This window comes from Rosa rugosa, chromosome 5, assembly GCF_958449725.1.
Source record: "Rosa rugosa chromosome 5, drRosRugo1.1, whole genome shotgun sequence".
Lineage (NCBI taxonomy): Eukaryota > Viridiplantae > Streptophyta > Magnoliopsida > Rosales > Rosaceae > Rosa > Rosa rugosa.
In genome coordinates, this window is record NC_084824.1 from 28,237,484 (window position 1) to 28,256,698 (window position 19,215).

Sequence of the window (19,215 nt, forward strand, 5' to 3'; positions counted from 1 at the left end):
TGCACGGAACCGTGGAGGTAAACGTGTGAAGAGAGAGAGAGGCCAAGCCTCCGGTTATGGTGGTAACGCCACCAAAGGCAATAACCGTCTACAAAACGCTCCCAGAACGCCTCGATCAAGGGAATCTGACCATAATGATGCTTGTCTCAGATATGGATCAAGTGGACATTGGGCAAAGAAGTGTACTGCATCCCAGAACGTTGCAAACGCTTACAAGATGTATCGTGAAGCAAGGGAGGCAAATTACATGGAACAAGAAGATCAAGATGGAGATCTCGATCTAAGGGTGGAAGACTACAAGGATCAAGACCCAGAAACTGGCGATTTTGATGAAGTCTTTTTATTTTCCAAGAGATGTAGGCAATTGCCATATTATTTTTATAGTAGATGCCAATGCTATTAGTCTTTCTTCAAAGTAGGCGTACTCAATGTGAGTGTGATGTCTAGGAAGGTTTTGAGATAAGTGGTACTTAAGTGAGCCTCGCTCCACCGACATCTCTCTACTCACCTGGTCACATTTACATCGGAATTACCGAAAGGAGTTAGACGACTACCATTGTTTTGCATTAACTAGTTTATTGGATTAGATTTTCTTTGGTTAAAGAAACGATGATGTAATTCCGTTTGGCTTATTAATAAAAGTTGAGTTCTTTTCTTTATGACTCCTTTTTAATTACGAGCTTTTCTTTTAGGAATGGATGAACTTCAATGTCTTGCGGATAGTGCGACTACGCACACCATTCTACGACATAGGCAATTATTCTTGGAGATGTTGCCTACATATTCCTCTGTGACTACGATGGCTGGGCCATCAGGTTTAGTTCAAGGACATGGAATGGCCCAATTCCTTTTGCCTAATGGCACCTTGATTAAAGTCACTAAAGCTCTCTACGCTCCTAAGGCAAATCGAACCTTATTGAGCTTTAAAGATATTAGAGCCAACGGATTCCATGCGGAAACGCATAGTGAGAACGGAATGGAATTCCTTTGCATTACCTCTAATGATTGCGGAAGAAAGCGCATCTTAGAGAAGCTTATGTGTCAATCTAGTGGACTTTATGTCACTACAATTCGACCTATTGAATCCAATAATGTCATAAGAGAAGATCTCTTGGATTCAGACACATATTGGCTTTGGCATGACCGACTAGGACATCCTGGTCGTGATATGATGCTCCGTATACTAAAGACTTCACATGGACATCCATTCTTCAGAGTGAGAAGAAGCAAGAATCGAAAATTGATTCCAGGACTTAGCAAGACCGCAACAATTGCAGCATCTGGAGCTGCAGCCGTCTTGGGGAGCCATAGGGCCGCCCAAGTCCCATGTGATGACGCCATTAATGGCACCAACCATGAGCTTGACGCCATGGTTATTCCTCCTAGTGGCCATGACGCCACACACACCAATTTCCATGGCTCTAACGCCATAATGGGAGATGTAGTCACACACTTTGCTTCTAATAGCGCTACAGACGCTCAGGCCCAACCAAAATCCTCATTGGTTGCTTCTATGGCCCCTCGCTCTTTCTGCAAAGCCTGTTCCTTCGGGAAATTAGGACCGAGACCGTCCTACGCAAATGATCCCAAAATATTCATTCCGTTCTTACAGAGAATCCAAGGGGATATATGTGGACCAATTCAACCATCATGCGGACCTTTCAAATACTTTATGGTATTGGTTGATGCGTCGACACGTTGGTCACATGTCGCGCTGTTGTCCACTCGAAATGCTGCTTATGCTAAACTCCTCGCCCAGATTATTCGTCTACGGGCTCACTACCCTGACCATCCTATTAAGTCAATTCGACTTGATAATGCTGGGGAGTTTACATAGAAAACATTCGATGACTATTGCATGTCACTGGGGATTGATGTAGAGCATCCAGTTCCCCATGTTCATACCCAAAATGGTCTCGCAGAAGTCGCTATCAAACGACTACAGATGATAGCACGGACATTGGTTATGCGCACCAATCTCCCTGTTTCTGCTTGGGGATATGCAATATTGTATGCAGCGACGCTAATTCGTCTACGACCCACTGCAACCCAATCTTACTCTGCGTTACAGCTAGTGACTGGGTACGAGCCTGATATCTCGCACTTACGCATTTTTGGGTGTGCCATTTATGTGCCTATTACGCCGCCACAGCGTACTAAGATGGGTCCACAACGACGAATGGGCATTTATGTTGGATATGAATCTCCAACGATCGTCCGCTATCTTGAACCCTTGACAAGCGATCTCTTTACCGCAAGATTTGCGGATTGTCACTTTGATGAGACAGTCTTCCCATCGTTAGGGGGAGATAAGAACACATATGTTCAACAGGAACGACAGGAATTGTCGTGGTCTGTCCCCACTATGTCTCATCTCGATCCCCGTACCGCACAGTCCAAACTTGAAGTGCGAAGAATAATCGAGCTCCAGAACGTAGCAGACACTCTGCCTGAATTGTTTTCTGATGTTGCCAAAGTGACGAGATCACACATACCTGCTGCAAACGTGCCTGCAAGGATCGATGTCCCAAATACTGGACATCACGCCTCTCCTGTGACACCAGGAGATGGCGCCATTGCCCAACATGGCAATGATGTGGCATCTATGGCCGCAGGTCCCGCAAGGAAGCGCGGTAGACCGATTGGTTCGAAGGATACTCGCCCTAGAAAGAGAGCGAATGAGGCACAAACAAATCCTTTGATCATCGATACTCAAAATCCGTCCTATGAGAATGTTCCGGATTATGGTTATGTCCAAGAGACATCATTGGGGGACGCCTCAATGTCAGAACCTATCCCTGAGAACGTAGAGATCTCTGTCAATTACACTAGTGTACATGGGACGTGGAAAAGAAACTCCATCATCATTGATGATGTATTCGCGTATTCAGTGGCGCGTGAGATTATTGAGACCGATGACATCGAACCACGCTCCGTTGATGAATGTCAACGTAGAGTTGATTGGCCAAAATGGAAAGATGCGATCCAGGCAGAACTTGATTCTCTAGTGAAAAGAAAGGTATTTGGCAATGTTGTGCCAACACCGCCCAACACCAAACCAGTTGGTCACAAATGGGTATTCGTTAGAAAGCGTAATGAGAAAAACGAGATTGTAAGGTACAAAGCTCGCCTTGTGGCGCAAGGTTTCTCACAACGCCCTGGAATCGACTACGAGGAGACCTATTCTCCCGTAATAGACGTCATAACGTTCCGCTACCTTGTCAGTTTGGTAGTTTCCGAAAAACTGAACATGCAGCTTATGGATGTGGTTACTGCGTATCTATATGGGGATCTAGATACAGAGATATACATGAAGATTCCAGACGGAATTCAGTTACCCAAATCAAGTGGCTCTAAACCACGGAGCGCGTTTGCGATTAGATTGAAACGCTCACTATATGGATTGAAACAATCCGGACGGATGTGGTATAACCGTCTAAGTGACTACTTGATTGGAAAGGGATATGTCAACAATGAACTATGCCCATGTGTGTTCATAAAAAGGACAAGTTCCGGATTTGCAATAGTAGCGGTTTATGTCGATGACATGAACATAATTGGCACCCTTAAAGAGTTAAGGGAAACCGCTGAACACTTGAAATCCGAGTTTGAGATGAAAGATCTTGGGAAAACACGGTTTTGCCTCGGTTTGGAACTTGAGCACCGTAGAGATGGTATCCTGATTCATCAATCAGCTTATACCCAAAAATGCTTAGGCGTTTCAACACTGACAAGATTAAGCCTTCAAGCACCCCAATGGTCGTCTGTAGTCTTGATCCAAAGAAGGATCAATTTCGTCCAAAAGATGACGATGAAGAAGTGCTAGAGGCAGAAGTGCCCTACCTAAGTGCAATAGGCGCATTATTGTACTTAGCACAATGCACAAGACCGGATATCTCATTCGCTGTGAACTTGCTAGCTAGATATAGCTCTGCGCCTACACGACGCCATTGGACTGGTGTTAAAGATATCTTTCGATACCTAAGTGGTACGATCGATATGGGCTTGTTCTATCCCTACAGAGAGAAGATGGATTCGGACCCATCAAGTGCCAGGGACGCCACACATGGTGGACTGCGTCCCCTATCCCCATCCCAAAGTGTTTTGGAAGGTTTTGCTGATGCTGGGTACCTCTCTGACCCACACAAAGGTCGTTCCCAAACTGGTTATGTTTTCACCATGGGAAAGACCTCGATATCTTGGAGGTCTACAAAACAGACCTTAGTCGCTACTTCTTCGAATCATGCAGAGATTATTGCTCTTCACGAAGCAGTTCATGAATGTATATGGCTTTGATCCATAGTTACGCATATTCGAAGCAATTGTGGTTTGAAGTCTACCACAGATGAGCCTACGAGCATTTATGAGGATAATACTGCTTGCATTGAACAAATGAAGCAAGGCTACATCAAAGGCGACAACACCAAGCATATATCGCCCAAATTCTTCTACAATTAGCAACAACAGAAGCTCCTCAAGATCAAAGTGAACCAGGTTCGATCTGAGGACAATGCGGCAGACTTGTTTACTAAGTCATTGCCCAAATCCACGTTCGAGAAACATGTGGCAAGAATTGGCTTGCGGAAATTATCTGAACTCCCATGATCGTAGTCATCAGGGGGAGGCGCAGACATCAGGGGGAGATGTCAACATGTTCACCTCGAAACGTGAAGGGTGTGTTGTGCTCTTTTTCCCCTTCGACCGAGGTTATTTTTGTCCCACTGGGTTTTTGTTACTCGGCAAGGTTTTTTAACGAGGCAACGAGAGAAGCACCGCATTTGGACAACACAAGGGGGAGTGTTTAAGAATATCTCTATTTGTGTTTGGCCCAAACTCTAGGTTACTTGACCTAGTGGTAATAGAGTTAAATTAGAAGGATCTAGATTCCTATTCAATGTATGATTACTTTCCTTGTACGATTGAGATTCTATGAATTGTAATCCTCTATATAAAGAGGCCCCTATTATCAATGAGAATACACAGCAAATTCCTCTAAAATTCAGTTTCTCTACAACAATACGATAGTTATCAAAACTATTAAGAGTTTTGATTTTTTTTTTTTTTTGAAAGGAGGACGACAAACTATATTAAGTGATAACTGAAGGTTACATGGAGCGATGCAAAAGCATCGAAAGAAAATAAGAAAACATAACAAGATGCACAGACGCATCTATAATGAAGCATAAATAAAACAGGATAATAAGATGCACATACGCAACTAAAATGAAAGGTAACCAGGATGTGACTTGATGTCGAACGACATCGCTGCACTGCATATGTCACGAAAGCAGTGTAAATGTAATAGCTAGTAACCGTAACCGTAACCGTAACCATAACCGGTGATATGATCACCTAGGAGAGGTGATTCGCTCACCAGGAGTTCGAAAGTAATCGAGGGTGTCAGAAACTTGAAAATTAGCAAACGAACTCCTAAGAACCAGAACCAATACCAGATCAATATGAGCAGCTGTTTCGGATCCAAGATCCGAATGTATAAACGACCCAGATCCCAAATACGGATCCAAATCTGGCCCGAGACCCAAATCAAGTCTGCCAAAACAGACCTGACAAGAGCCCAAGCCCATTTGAATCTGATTTGGGCACCCATGCACATGGGCACCTTAGCATCAGATCCTCTCTGCGCACCCGAACGTCTATGCACCCCAGCCTGCAGCCGTCGACTGTCACCGGTGGAAGAACCCACGGCGCCACCCTCACCAACCACACATAGCCCCTGCGCTCCTCGTCCAGTCGTTTCGCTGCACCACAGACGGCAAAACCCCTCGTTGAGAGGACCTAGCACCACGACCAACTGAACTAACCTGATCCTTGACACAACCTGAAACCAAAGCAAGAACTTTCGTCCAAACTCCCTGCGTGCAGCAACCATCAGCCACCAACCCGAGCCTACTACATCCCAGATCTGGTTCGGGTCCCCCATACCAAAGTGCCTCCACCGATCTGATTGCAGATCTACCGGAGCAGCTCCGAATCCCAATTTTGGCCTCCAAAACGACGTCGGGATCCCTGGATCCCAAACTTTCCAGTCACCAGCAGCCACCAATCCTTGGCTCCGAACTGAAACCAATTCCAAACCCCAGTGCAAAGCAGTCTGGGTAGAAAGGAGATCCATCACCTCAAACCGGGTCAAAGACCTCGACTTCTAGGAGAAAAAAGGAAAAAAAAGAAGAGGCGGAAAGGGCCGGACTCGACAACTGCGACACCAGGGTAAGCGCCGGAATTTTACTCCATCGGAGATGGAGGAAGGTGCAGAAACGCATCCCCATGGGCGGCGTTCTCTCAAACCCTAGCAGAGTAGAAGATGAAGACTTGATTAGTCTTTATTAAGAGTTTTGATTTGATTCAAGGCCAATAACAGTGGCCTAAAATATAGTATTTCATTCCTATTTGGAAAGTGAATCTGCAGCAGCCTATATATAGAGGCTTTAACGATACAACAAAAAAACAACTCTCTCAATCAACTAATCGCACAGATTATCAAGCCTCTCCGGAGCAAACCTTCAACCTCGTTGAAACCCGGCGACCGTACTTCCAGTCCTAGTCTCTCCAAGAGCCGACTGCTAGTGCTACTGCCACTGATACTACCAGCGAAGCAAGGGTAACGCCCTCGCAACCCAGCGAAGCTAAAGTCACGCTTTAGCAAAACCCGTGCTTTCTCAGAACTTCCCAGTGATTGCTCTGCTCAACCTACAACGTTGAGTATCGATTCGGTGACGCGAAGAGATCACAACCAAAGCCCTTACCAGTAAGGCAAGAAGTGCTTTTCCGGAAGGCATAGAAAAGAGTCTTGTGACGAGGTTGGTGCTCTCCTCGTCCACAATGCTTAAAGAAGAAGTCAGGTCAAGGGATTCCCCAACGACTGCACCCCACGGTGCTGGCACGCCCGCGCAATCACAGCAGCAAAAGAGACAGTTTGCAAGCCAACTGGTTTTTGTGTCAAACAACACCATTAGTGATAATGGTGGGTATTCCCGTCATTTTAATTAATTCACTAGTTTTAGGGGGGTGTATTCAATTCAGATTTTAAAATATTTTGGCTGACTTTGAATAATTCATGGATTGTTTTAATTCCACATGGAGTTTAACAGATTTTATTAGATTGATTTATCAGTATTTCTTTGGATTCTATAAGTCCATAGATTGTTGTAAGAGGAATAAATAAAAGAAAAAATTGGCCAAAACACGGACAATAGAATAAAATTTTGATTTGAAACAAAATGCTCTTATACAATGACATAAGGAACTATTATTGAATCAAAAGAAATTTCCAACTCCATATTATCTTATATGAAATATTCATAGAAAATGCAAAAGAAAACAATACACAAAATGCAAAGCCAATTATAGAAGTACATTAGAATGATGCATACTCCTCCATTCCAACATCATTATCATCGTAAACCTCTTGATTCTCATCATTTATGTGTTCCTCATTATTCTCATTGTCATTGTCTTGATCCTCATTGTTATCCTCTTGATTTCCATTATCATCATTCCGCGGCCTATCATTCCACATAGCATCAGCAATGCTAATTCTCCAAGCATTAGCTTCCGCTCTTTGTTGTTGTTGGCTTTGAGAAAGTAGTTCAATATTTTCATCTTCCATGTCTAGATAAGATGAAGACTGATCATCTTCTGGTTCAACGGGAAATTCATCGGAGCGATATACTTGCGAAGAAAGTTATGTAGTCCAGCACAAGCTAACACTAACTCCGCTTGTGTCTCAAATGGGAATGGAGGTGCGATTTTGAAAATTGTGAACCACGATTTAAAGATACCAAATATCCTCTCAATCACATTCCTCAATGATGCATGGCGAAGATTGAACAACTCACTTGCATATTTGGGGTGGCAAAATCTTTCAGATGATATCGGACACCGCGTAATGGAGCTAAAAATTGGCGTCGATTAGCAAATCCACAATCCATCGGAGAATATTTTCCTAAAAATACAATATATTTTAATTAGCATGTCATATGCATAAAATGAAGCCAATAGAAAACCAACACTATAAAAAGAATAATTGTCGAGTCTTAGCAAACGTGACTTCCTATATACTGAAAGTTCATAAAAAATGAAAATAGTTAAGTACCTTGAGGCACTTCAAGTCCATTTCTTCTCGATAAGGCATCATTTAGCCATTTTGAAACATGTGCCGAACCTTCCCACCCACTAAGCACGTATATGAATTCCAAATCGAAGTTGCAAGCAGCCAAAACATTTTGAGATTGAATACCATGACGGTTACGGTAGCTGCTTATTGTATATTAAGTGCTTCTCTTTGAAATTTATAAAATATACGCAGTTTTGATATATATCAAAAAATTCTTAAATAACGACGTCTGCCTATAAAGCCAAACTTTAAATATTTACACACTTAACTCTGATCTGGTAGCTATCACCAATGTACTCAAGAGATCATAAGTTAAGTCTAAAATAACAAACATATAGGGGTCTTAAACACAAGTGACCCTAATCAAAAGGTGAAGTTTAAAAACATATCCCAATTTGAGGGAAACTTGTTGCTGCAATCCTTCGCAAAATTGTGGTGTCTAAACATCAGCATCTATGTTACGCTCAATTGAAGGTTGGATATGCATCATTGGTGGCTAGAGATTTATACATTTCATTGTTATCGCTGCAGAAAACATGTCACTTGACTCATATGCACCAAATAAGCTTGAAAAAAGTTCTTGTCTTTCTATTACAATCTCCATATTTTTTCAATGGACAAAATACTGTTTACTCCTTATACTTATAGGGAGTAGACGTTTCAGTCCCTCGCCTTTCAATTTTACCTAAAAAGTACCTAAACTCTTCAATTTCACCCAATTGGTCATTGTTGTCAATTCTCCGTCAAAATCTCAGTTAAATTGCTGACGTGGCATTCTTTACACGCTGAAATGTCTATTATACCCTTACTTTTTTTTCTTTTATATTTTTATTTTTTCTCTCTCTTTTTTTCTTTTTTCTTTTTACCTATTCTTCTTCCAGCTCTCTCTCCTCCTCTGTTCATCTCCGTTTACTTCAAAAAACAACCAGCTCTCTCTCCATCCCCAGACCGTCTTGCCCACAACCTGATCTCACCTCTGTCGATGAGTTATTAGTCGATGGTGTCATTCTCCCTCTCCACCTCATCCCCGTCCCCGAGAACCCGCCTGACCCAAACTTGCGACCCAACTCGGAAGAGATTTCTGCTCCGGACCCAGAACCGGAAGCCCAGGTGTCAACTGCAGCTCCGGTGCTGACCGCATCGAAGCGGTGGAGGGACATGTTCAAGAAGAAGAGTGAGGGTAGTGAGAAAGAGAAGGAGAAGAAGATGGAGTGGAAGAAGGAGAACCGTTTTCACTGAACAGATTCGCCTGAAATGCTTGTACCCGACCCAAATTCGAACCTCCCCGGAAGGTGAACAGCGCGCCGTGTTCAAGGAGCAACTCAACAAGTCCAAGTCAATGAGGAAATGGCCTGCGAGTCCGAGTCAGAGCAGCCCGGTTTGGCAGGTCCGTCGCGGAACCTCTTCCCCAGGTAAAACCTCCAAAACCCATGCCATTTGAGTTGTAGAAGTGACGTTATGAATAGTGCTATAGGAATCGGCGGCAGTAGTGGTAGCAACAACAACAATCGCGGTGTCGCCACTGGCAGTGGCGGAGATAGTAACCCTACTGGGGCTGGTAGTAATCTTTTTAATCTGCGCATCCTTTTCTCTAAGAAGGTGTATTAAGTTATTAATCATCATCGGGTTTTGGATTCCTTTACGTGATGATTTTTTGGTTTTGGCCAGTACTAGTGTGGAGGTTGAATTGATGGAAAGAGAGAGCTGGTTGTTTTTGGAAGAAGAAGACATCGGAGATAAACAAAGGAGGAGAGAGAGCAGGAAGAAGAATAGGTAAAAAGAAAAAAAGAAAAAAAAACAGAGAGAAAAAATAAAAATATAAAAGAAAAAAATAAAGTAAGGGTATAATAGACATTTCAGTGTGTAAAGAATGCCACGTCAGCAATTTAACTGAGATTTTGACTAAGAATTGACGGCAATGACCAATTGGGTGAAATTGAAGAGTTTAGAGACTTTTTAGGTGAAATTGAAAGGCGAGGGACTGAAACGTCTACTCCCTATAAGTATAAGGAGTAAACAGTGTTTTGTCCTTTTTCAATTTATCCGTTATGTTCATCAGTTGTTCGTTCATTGCCTCTCTAAAGATCTCATTCCTAATCATTTAATTCTCAACCTCAAATTGTTCGCATTGCTTGTACCTTCAATTGAACTCCTCATGTCTTATTTATGGATGCTTATATCAAACAACAACAACAATTTATCACATTAAGTATAATATTGTGAGAGCGTCTTCTGTGGATCACGGTCCACCTGCACCAAGGTTAGTTTCAGCTCGTGAGCAACATGCACAGTCAGTTAATCACAGCTGGTTAGGCAGACCACCGACAAACTCCCCAAAATCTCTAACGGCTCTGTCCTCACCACCACCATCTACTAGACCACCGGCCAAGCCCCCGGCAACCTCGGCTTCGTCAACATCACCGATCTCTTCGGCGGCAAAGTCAACTTCAGCTCCGCCGCCTCCGGATCCAAGCTCGACTCTAGTTACACTAAATCTGGTGACCAGGTCACACTCCATACCGGAGTTGACTCCTCCAGAGTCGCCGACAAGCTCTACTTTATTTTCAGTCTTCACCATCGATAGTGTTCTTCTCCCAACTGAGCTCTTCAGCAAATCTCTGTCGTTGGCGCCGTTGATAGAGCCAGTCGCTGCTCCTTCACCGACACCAGTTCTTGCTCGGAGCCCAACTTTCGTAGAAGCGCCATCGCCTTTGGCCGCTTCACCTTCTGCTCCTCCCGAGACACCAGAGGGGGCTCTGTTGGACGCAAGTGTTTGGTGATGGAAGAGGATGGAAGCGGAGCGACGAGATGAAACGGAGCTTGGCCATAATCGCCATAAAACCGCACGTGAGAAGCATGCGCCCACAATCCGCAATCCATAGTAGAATTTCCATAATATTGCACTGTTATTAGTTTGGCATGAGTATGTTTAAGAACTTGCACAAAATTATCAAAAAGTCAGAACTCGTACTTAACTTGTTTAGAATCTGGTTTCTCCATGTTTTTCTGACATTGGTAAGCTCAAACATTTTGCACTTGTGTGAGTTTACACCTCCATTTTCATGATCTTCAAAGACATGGTATAGTTCATAATCTAGATTACAAAGAAAATTGAATGTCATACTAGTACTACAGTTCTGTGCTTTTTTTATTTTTTATTTCACTATACATTTTAGCTCTCCATAGTTGCTTGCATATTTTTTTTCCTCCAATTCGGTGGCAGACCATTGTCAGGGTTAGCGCCGACGTTTGGGATGCTATCAGATGGGAATGATTTTTTGCTATTGCGTTTTGGCTTACAAGATTGCAACGCTTGGGGATTTAACAATGAGGGGCGGTGTTGCCTGGGTTCGAAGCCCTTCTGAGGTTTGCATCGCGGGATTTATAGACCACGTTGGTGGCACGAATCTGGGCCACTCTCGCCAGCAACGATGGTGAATTCTAGAAGACCTAATGGTTGCTGGGGAACCGAGGGATCTGCATCCAATGAGTTTGGGTCTGACCGGAATGCTCCACTTTAATGAGTGTTGTCTGGTTGGAGGCATCATGGTGGTGAGGGTATTCAACGTGGCGTCGAAGGGTCGCTCTTGGTGCGGTGGCGACTACAACTGTTTTTGATCTGAGAGGTGGGGGCTTGGTGCCGGGCCGGGCCAATCATGATTGGCTTTGTCTTTCTTTGGGTCAGGTTGAGTAGCTTATTAGTCCTAGGTTTTTGGATTGTTCTTTGAACCTAGGGCTACAAAATTAGATAGTGTTTTTTAGCTTTTTTTAATTACAATAATTTCCTTGTGTTAGGAAGCTAAGCACTTGTGTGCACTTTGTGTACCTCTAGCGCCTCTAAAGTAGTACCAAACGAGGATTTCCTCTATGTCTACGTACTTGAATGTCTAATGACTAGGTCTATTTTATATGTACCACTGTAGGTATTATCACCGTTTTCTTGACTAGCAGCGGAATGGTATGTAACGGCTTATTCTGGCTTATGATGAATATACCCAATTAGGGTTTGATTCAAAAAACATAGACGTTATCACATTTCTTGTCATTAATTCAGTAAATATGGTTAATCATCAACAAGATTCCTTGCATATTTATTCTTCATTTGAGCAAATATCTTTGAAAAAAAAAAAAAAATCTCTCATACGTTGGAATGGTTAGTAAATGCAATTTCAGGAGATATGAGTTCGAAAGCGCTTCAGCAGCTTCATAGACTTGGAAGCATATTACTGAGCTTCAACCGATCACACCACCTATGCAATACGTGGAAAACAGTGAAATTGAAAATTTGGCCATATAACTCACAAAGAGGACGAGAGAATTTATGTTAAAAAAGTTTGGAGGGAATTATTGGAAAAAATAATCCAGCAAGACAAACAAAGAGCGGATCGATACTTCGAATATGAGAAAGCTTTGGATCAAGCAAGGAAGGTAGAAGAGAAAATGGAGGCAAAGAAGCAGTGACTTAATTAGTGTTGCAAACTTATTGAGTGCAGATTTGCCACACCGTTCTTGTTTTGCTTCTTTAAGAGTAATGGTTGGTCATTTTAAGAACGAAAAAAAATGCTAAGGCAAAATACACTTAACATGGATCACACGATTATTGATCATGAACTTAATTCAGCATGGCGAGATTTCATGAACTTGCTATTTGACTATTATTGTGAGATAAATATGTGGTTCTTCACTCTAGAACAACCAGGGCCAGACCTGAGATATTTAGAACTTAGATTAACTCTTAAAATTTGGCCCTTTAATTATAGTATGTATACAATTTTTGTTTTTCATAAGATTTTTCTAGAAATAAGTCTATACATTCAAAATTCAACAACAACAAATAAAATGTAATACCCAAAATAATATATTATAATCAACTAATAAAGTCCAAATATTCCAAACCTAAATTTAAAAAATTAAGTTAAAGATGTTGATATGTTGACCTCCCTATTTTTTTATATTTTTTAAAATTCTATTTTGCCCTTGTGAAAAAAAAAATCCAACGAAACTAACTAATGAGAATGAAGATGAAGCAGTGGACATAGATGAAAATGGTGGAAAGTTTTTATTGAGATTGAGGTATCGACAAGGAAGGGTGGTTGACGGGAGAGATGTAAGCAGTGGTGATAAGGGTGAGCAATGAGTTGAGGAGGTAGAGAACGTCGATTCAGACGTAGTCATTTGTTCTATTGTAATTACTGTTGCAATCAAGTTGCTTGTTGGTTCACATCATTTTTCTGCAATTGAGTGCTTCTACATACACCAACACCACTAAGAACAATAACATCTTCATTTCACACACTAACTACTCACTTTCATCTTTGTTTGAATTAACCAATTAAATAGACCAAAAGACCAATCACTTATAGATGACTAATTGACTTACAATCATGTATCATCTCTTGTTAAATTTTCAGTTAGTCCCCTCAAGTTTCAGCCAAACATGACCATAACATAGTACAAAATGAGATATATATATATATATATATATATATATATATATATATATATATATATATATTCAATGGAAAGAAAGGGGACCAGACTTTGTTCCTTCAATGAAGGAGAAATTATATCTAGGCGGCCAAGAAAAAGTAATAAGAGCAGCGCCATCTCTTCTTGATGGCAGTGATTTCAAACTCATTGCTGGAGGTGGAAAGGGTTGTGCAAGTTGAAAAGAAGGTGTAGGGTGGACAAAATTGGAAAATCTTGAGGAAAAAATTCCAGCGAAGGTCTAAATAACAATTTGAGAGGTATGAATAGAAACTCCCTGCAAACTAAATTTATTAATTTAACTTTTGGTTTGGAACATCTTTAGCTTTTATATATATATATATATATATATATATATATATATATATATATATATATATATATATAAGCTAAAGATGTTCCAAACCAAAAGTTAAATTAATAAATCTAGTTAGGTCAACAAAAATGAGAAGCTTAGTTTTCTTTGACTTTTGAGTAATTGTATTGTTGTATACAATAATAATAATTCTTTTATCTTATTTATATAATAAATATTTCACTCCTAATGGTGATTGGGCTTTCATATAATATATAGGTAGGATATAGAGAGGACCTTGTTAAACTTGAAATGTGAGAATGTTTTTATTTTTAGCATGTAGTTTAATAATCTAAATCATTCTTTCTCTATACTGAAAATCAAGAGCCCCATATTACTTCGAATCTTGATGCCAATGATTGGTTCCAAAGATATGTTCTTTTTTGTTTGCTTATACTTTGCAACCCGTGATTCTGGAAGCTAAACGTGTAAAACTATGAATTATATCTTTCGCGATATGATGCTTGGTGGCGGCATTTGTTGACTCATTGTTCTTCCTCTTGTTACATGCAAGCAAGTTTCATAACTACATTGGTATGACATGACGCTAGCCTGGATACTACAAGCATTCGATCGGTGACTGACTTCATCTACTTTGTGAATATTTATATTCAATTTAGGTTTGCTAATGTGGCTTCTGTATGTAGAGTGGTTGGTATGAGAGATATGGTCAACTAATTAACTAAGATTGCTATAAATGACATTCGTTGGCAATTTTTACTCGATTTTATAGTGGTTTTGCCACTTCCTCAAATCATAATGTTCTACATGTTGGGGATAAGTCCAAAACTATTCGGAATATATTTTGTAAGAAAATTTTTGTGCCCAACAATCATTTTTCAGTACATTCCTAGATTATACAAGATTCTTCCCACGCTTGCTGGTTATATAAGCGGTTTCTTCGTCTTTGTGTCATTATAGATGAATTTTCCGTAAACACTTTGAGCTTCATGTTAGTGAGCCACATTGTTGGCTTATGCTGGTATCTATTCAGCATAATGAGGGCTAACCAATGTTTCTTAAAGGTGTGCAATAAGTCTCATCTCCATTTATGTGGGAATTTCCTTGATTGTTCTTCTATATTTCAAAGGCTAAGTTCAAAGGATAGATCATGGCGTGTAAACAAAAAATTGCTGCTTGTTTGAACCTCAATGGAGGGTTCCTTGATGGGATCTACTGTAGAGCTATTGAAATGACTATACAAAATACGCCAACTAAGTATTTATACTTTTTTTTAGATTCCAACAAATAAGCACTCTAGGGAGGGGGGCAACCTAAATCGAAGTCTTTACAATTGAGAAATATTTTATGCTCTAAAACTCCAACTCCTTATGAAAAGTGAATTCCTTATGAATATTGTGTTTCCTGTTTTGCCCCTGCCTTCTGTGCCACCTGTTTATCCGCTAATCCACCACTTCATTCTCGGCTTCTTGTGTGTCTTCCTCAGACCTCAACTCTCTTTTGTCCAAATGATATGTTTGCTCGACACATATAGAGAGAGAGAGAGCGAAGAGGGTTTGTGAAAGAGAGCATAACATCCGGTACATCAATTTTCATCTTTCTTATTTTCGTACCTTGTATTCTTGTTCAAACTAATTAAGAACATGACCATGACAAGTGACTACTGGGAAGTGGTGGACGACGCTTTCTGCGACATACATATTACCGTCATTGAACCAGAAAACAAGTTTATATGCACCACCAATAAGTTCTTGATGAATTTCAAGGTGGTGATCAGACGTGTCACCTCTGACGAGGCATACTAACTCATAGATGATGATGTGATCCCCCGCGTGATCGTGAACAGGACTATAATAGAATTTGACGACTCTAACTCATCATCCATGGATACAATCATATCTAAGACGCTTCGACAATTGCAACTCCCATTGCAGGAGCGTAGCTCCATGGTAGAGAGAGTAATGTTCAAAGTCCTTGAGGTGGCACAGAAACCTAGTTCTTATGCCGGTGGAAAAAGACTGCGTATACATGTGGATATCGATATGTATGTGATTGATAATGATGTGCAGATGATGGTGGTGGTGGAATTATTGTGATAATTATTATGAGCCTAGCTTTGTGTCGGTGAGTAAATTATCAATTGAGAAACTGGAGAGGATAAGAGTCCAAGTGCCATCAATAATGTGTGAGGTTTGAATGGAGGAGATTGGGGTTGGTTTTGAAGAAACTAAAATTTCTTATTCACCTCTTCCTGTTGTGCATTGTGACTCTTCTTCTTTGCTTTGCTAATCAACAATATGCAAAACTTTCTTCAGTCTTTTGAATGGTGGAGGTTCCATATGCTAGTATGCACTCGTGGTTTTGAAAAATGGATGAATTATAGGAACTTTCTAGAAGAGCTGAGAAGGCAAGTTAAAACTACAAAAAGACTTCATTGGTCTGGCACACAAGGCGTCAATGAAGAATAACTTATTCAAAACTTGCCTGAGTACACTCAGAGGAATATAAAACTACTTTTGTTTGAATGTGTAAAGAAAATGTGGATTTCTCCTCAAATGGATGAAACCATATTGGATGCGTTATTTCAGATGCTTAAGCAAAAGATATACCTCGCAAGAAACAAAATTGAATATATTGTTGAGCATATGGTCTTTATTGTGCTTGGGAAGATGGATAGTGTTGGGCCAGATGAGACGGTTAAATTGGAGGAATAAGATGTATGTGGTGAGATAGTTTTGAGATGGTGTATAGAGGACTCTTTGGTGTTTACTGATTGGAGATTCAACAACAGGCATGTAACGTACTTAACAAATGTTAAAGCTTTTTAGATAGAAGCTGCAACCTCAAACTCTTCACAACACGATTTGCTAACTACTTTAGAAATCCAAGGGTTAAAATAATTATAAGGTACGAATCAGCCTATTGGCGAAGGATTGCAACAAAGAATCATTTCAACTCCTTGCTAGGATCCCATCGAACTTCCCGAAAGTTGCCATCTCAATAATTTAGATCCTTAGGTTTGGATCAATATTATTAGAACTATATATTAATTGAATGTTGAAATATATATATATATATATATATATATATATATATATATATATATATATATATATATATATAGCCTCAAGCATGGGCTATAAGCGTAAGAAATAATACTATATATATATATATATATATATATATATATATATATATATATATAAATTTTTTTTCGGGTTAATTTCAGTTTACCTACTCCAATTTTAGATCAATCTTCATGTTAGTCCCTATTCTTCTAATTTCATCAAGAACACCTCTGCACTCTTAATTTTAATCAAATGCGTCCAATTTTTCAAACTCCATTCAAATCTGCCATCAATGTTGACGTGGCAGGAGACATAATGCTAAATTACGATAGTACCTCTTATGTCCAATTTTATATTTGGTGTTCTGACCAAATGCCTAAATTTGGCCCAACAGGAACCTACTTACCCATTGACAGATTTGCGTGCACACTCACTCCATTTAATGGCAAAAAGACAATTTTAGACTTAGCTCATTTATCAAATTACAATGTACCACTTTCTCTCCTACCCTGACAACAATGACGCCGATCAAATACCACGATCTATTCGCGAAATAAAAGTAATACTTTTATGTTCAGTAAACTAACTGAATTCAATCTTTTGCTTTATTTATTTAAGTAATGTTTTTCATGTAATATGGCCTGATAATGTAATATGTTACCTTGATGTGTAGTGTTACTTGTTTTATGAGTATCCTGCATAATTCTTTATTGGAAAATATTCCTGATTCCATCAACTATGAATCTTAAAAGTGTCTACTGCTATTTGGTCTTTATCACTTGTATATCTCATGCAGTCCTCCCTTAATTATATGGTCTTATAGCATCCCTTCGTTATTTGATATTTTTTTTTTTTGAAAATATTCCTGATTCCATCAACTATGAATCTTAAAAGTGTCTACTGCTATTTGGTCTTTATCACTTGTATATCTCATGCAGTCCTCCCTTAATTATATGGTCTTATAGCATCCCTTCGTTATTTGATATATTTTTTTTTGAAAATATTCTTCTAAAAAAACTGTTATTGCTTAAAACTACCCACTAAAGAGTAGTTTTAAATACACACCTCAATCTACTTAATACACATCCAAATATTTATTTTTATTTTTGGAAAAATTGAATCCCTATATTATCCTTGCAGCAACTAAAAAAGAAAACCAAATCGAGAGATATGAGTTGAAGAATGACAAAAGCACAAACCAGGTACCAGAAGGATTTGAGAATTTTTAAACAATATCATATACCCACGCTGTTCAATGGCAATTGCATTCTATTTGCTTTTCGTCTATTCTCTAATGAATATGTATTCAATTTCACAAGGATTTTATCTTCTATCTAATCCATTGCACTTTATTTGCATGTTCAATACAAACTAATAAAATTCTATGCTATTTATATATGTATATATACACACACATATATCGTAGATTGTAGATCATTTCATTCTTTTAATTGCCACTGGAAAATAAAATATCACTACATGGCAAAGTTATAGGCTTTGTTATTGTAGACATTAATCCATTCTCAAATTAATTTTCTTCATGAGGGTTTTTTAATGGTGAAAAAAAAAATTGTTCCAACGATTTCTGCAAATTATTGTGTTACATAGAACAACATATATGGAGAGGTATAATTGTATATATTGATGAGGGGCAAAGTAGGAAGTTTAGGGAGAAAAGTATACAAAAAAAAAAAATAGGAGTGTGTATTAAGTAGATTGGGATGTGTATATAAAATTTCTCCCCACTAAATCATGAATTGCATGTCCTAGATAATTTCATCATATCACCTAATTAAGACAAAATGGAATTATATATATATATAGCGTTTTTTTTTTACACGCATAGCGCGGGCATGAGGGTCTTATATATTACAGACTAACTTAGTGTAAGCAATTTTTTTTGGGCCTCTAATATTTCTAGGCTTTTAGCAAAAAGAAAAAATAATGATGAAGATTGGGCTTTCATTTAATACTACAAACACACGCGCGCACGCAGATACACATACAGATACATGTGTGTGTACTAACCTCATGTGCGCTATGCGTTTAAGAAATAATATATATATATATATATATATATATATATATAAATTTTTCGTTTTGTCTTAGTTAGGAAAATATTGAGAGAATGAAATTATCTAGGTTGTGCAATACATGATTTAGTGAATAAGGCATAGCAATTTTTGTGTGTGTTTTATTTTTTATTTTGA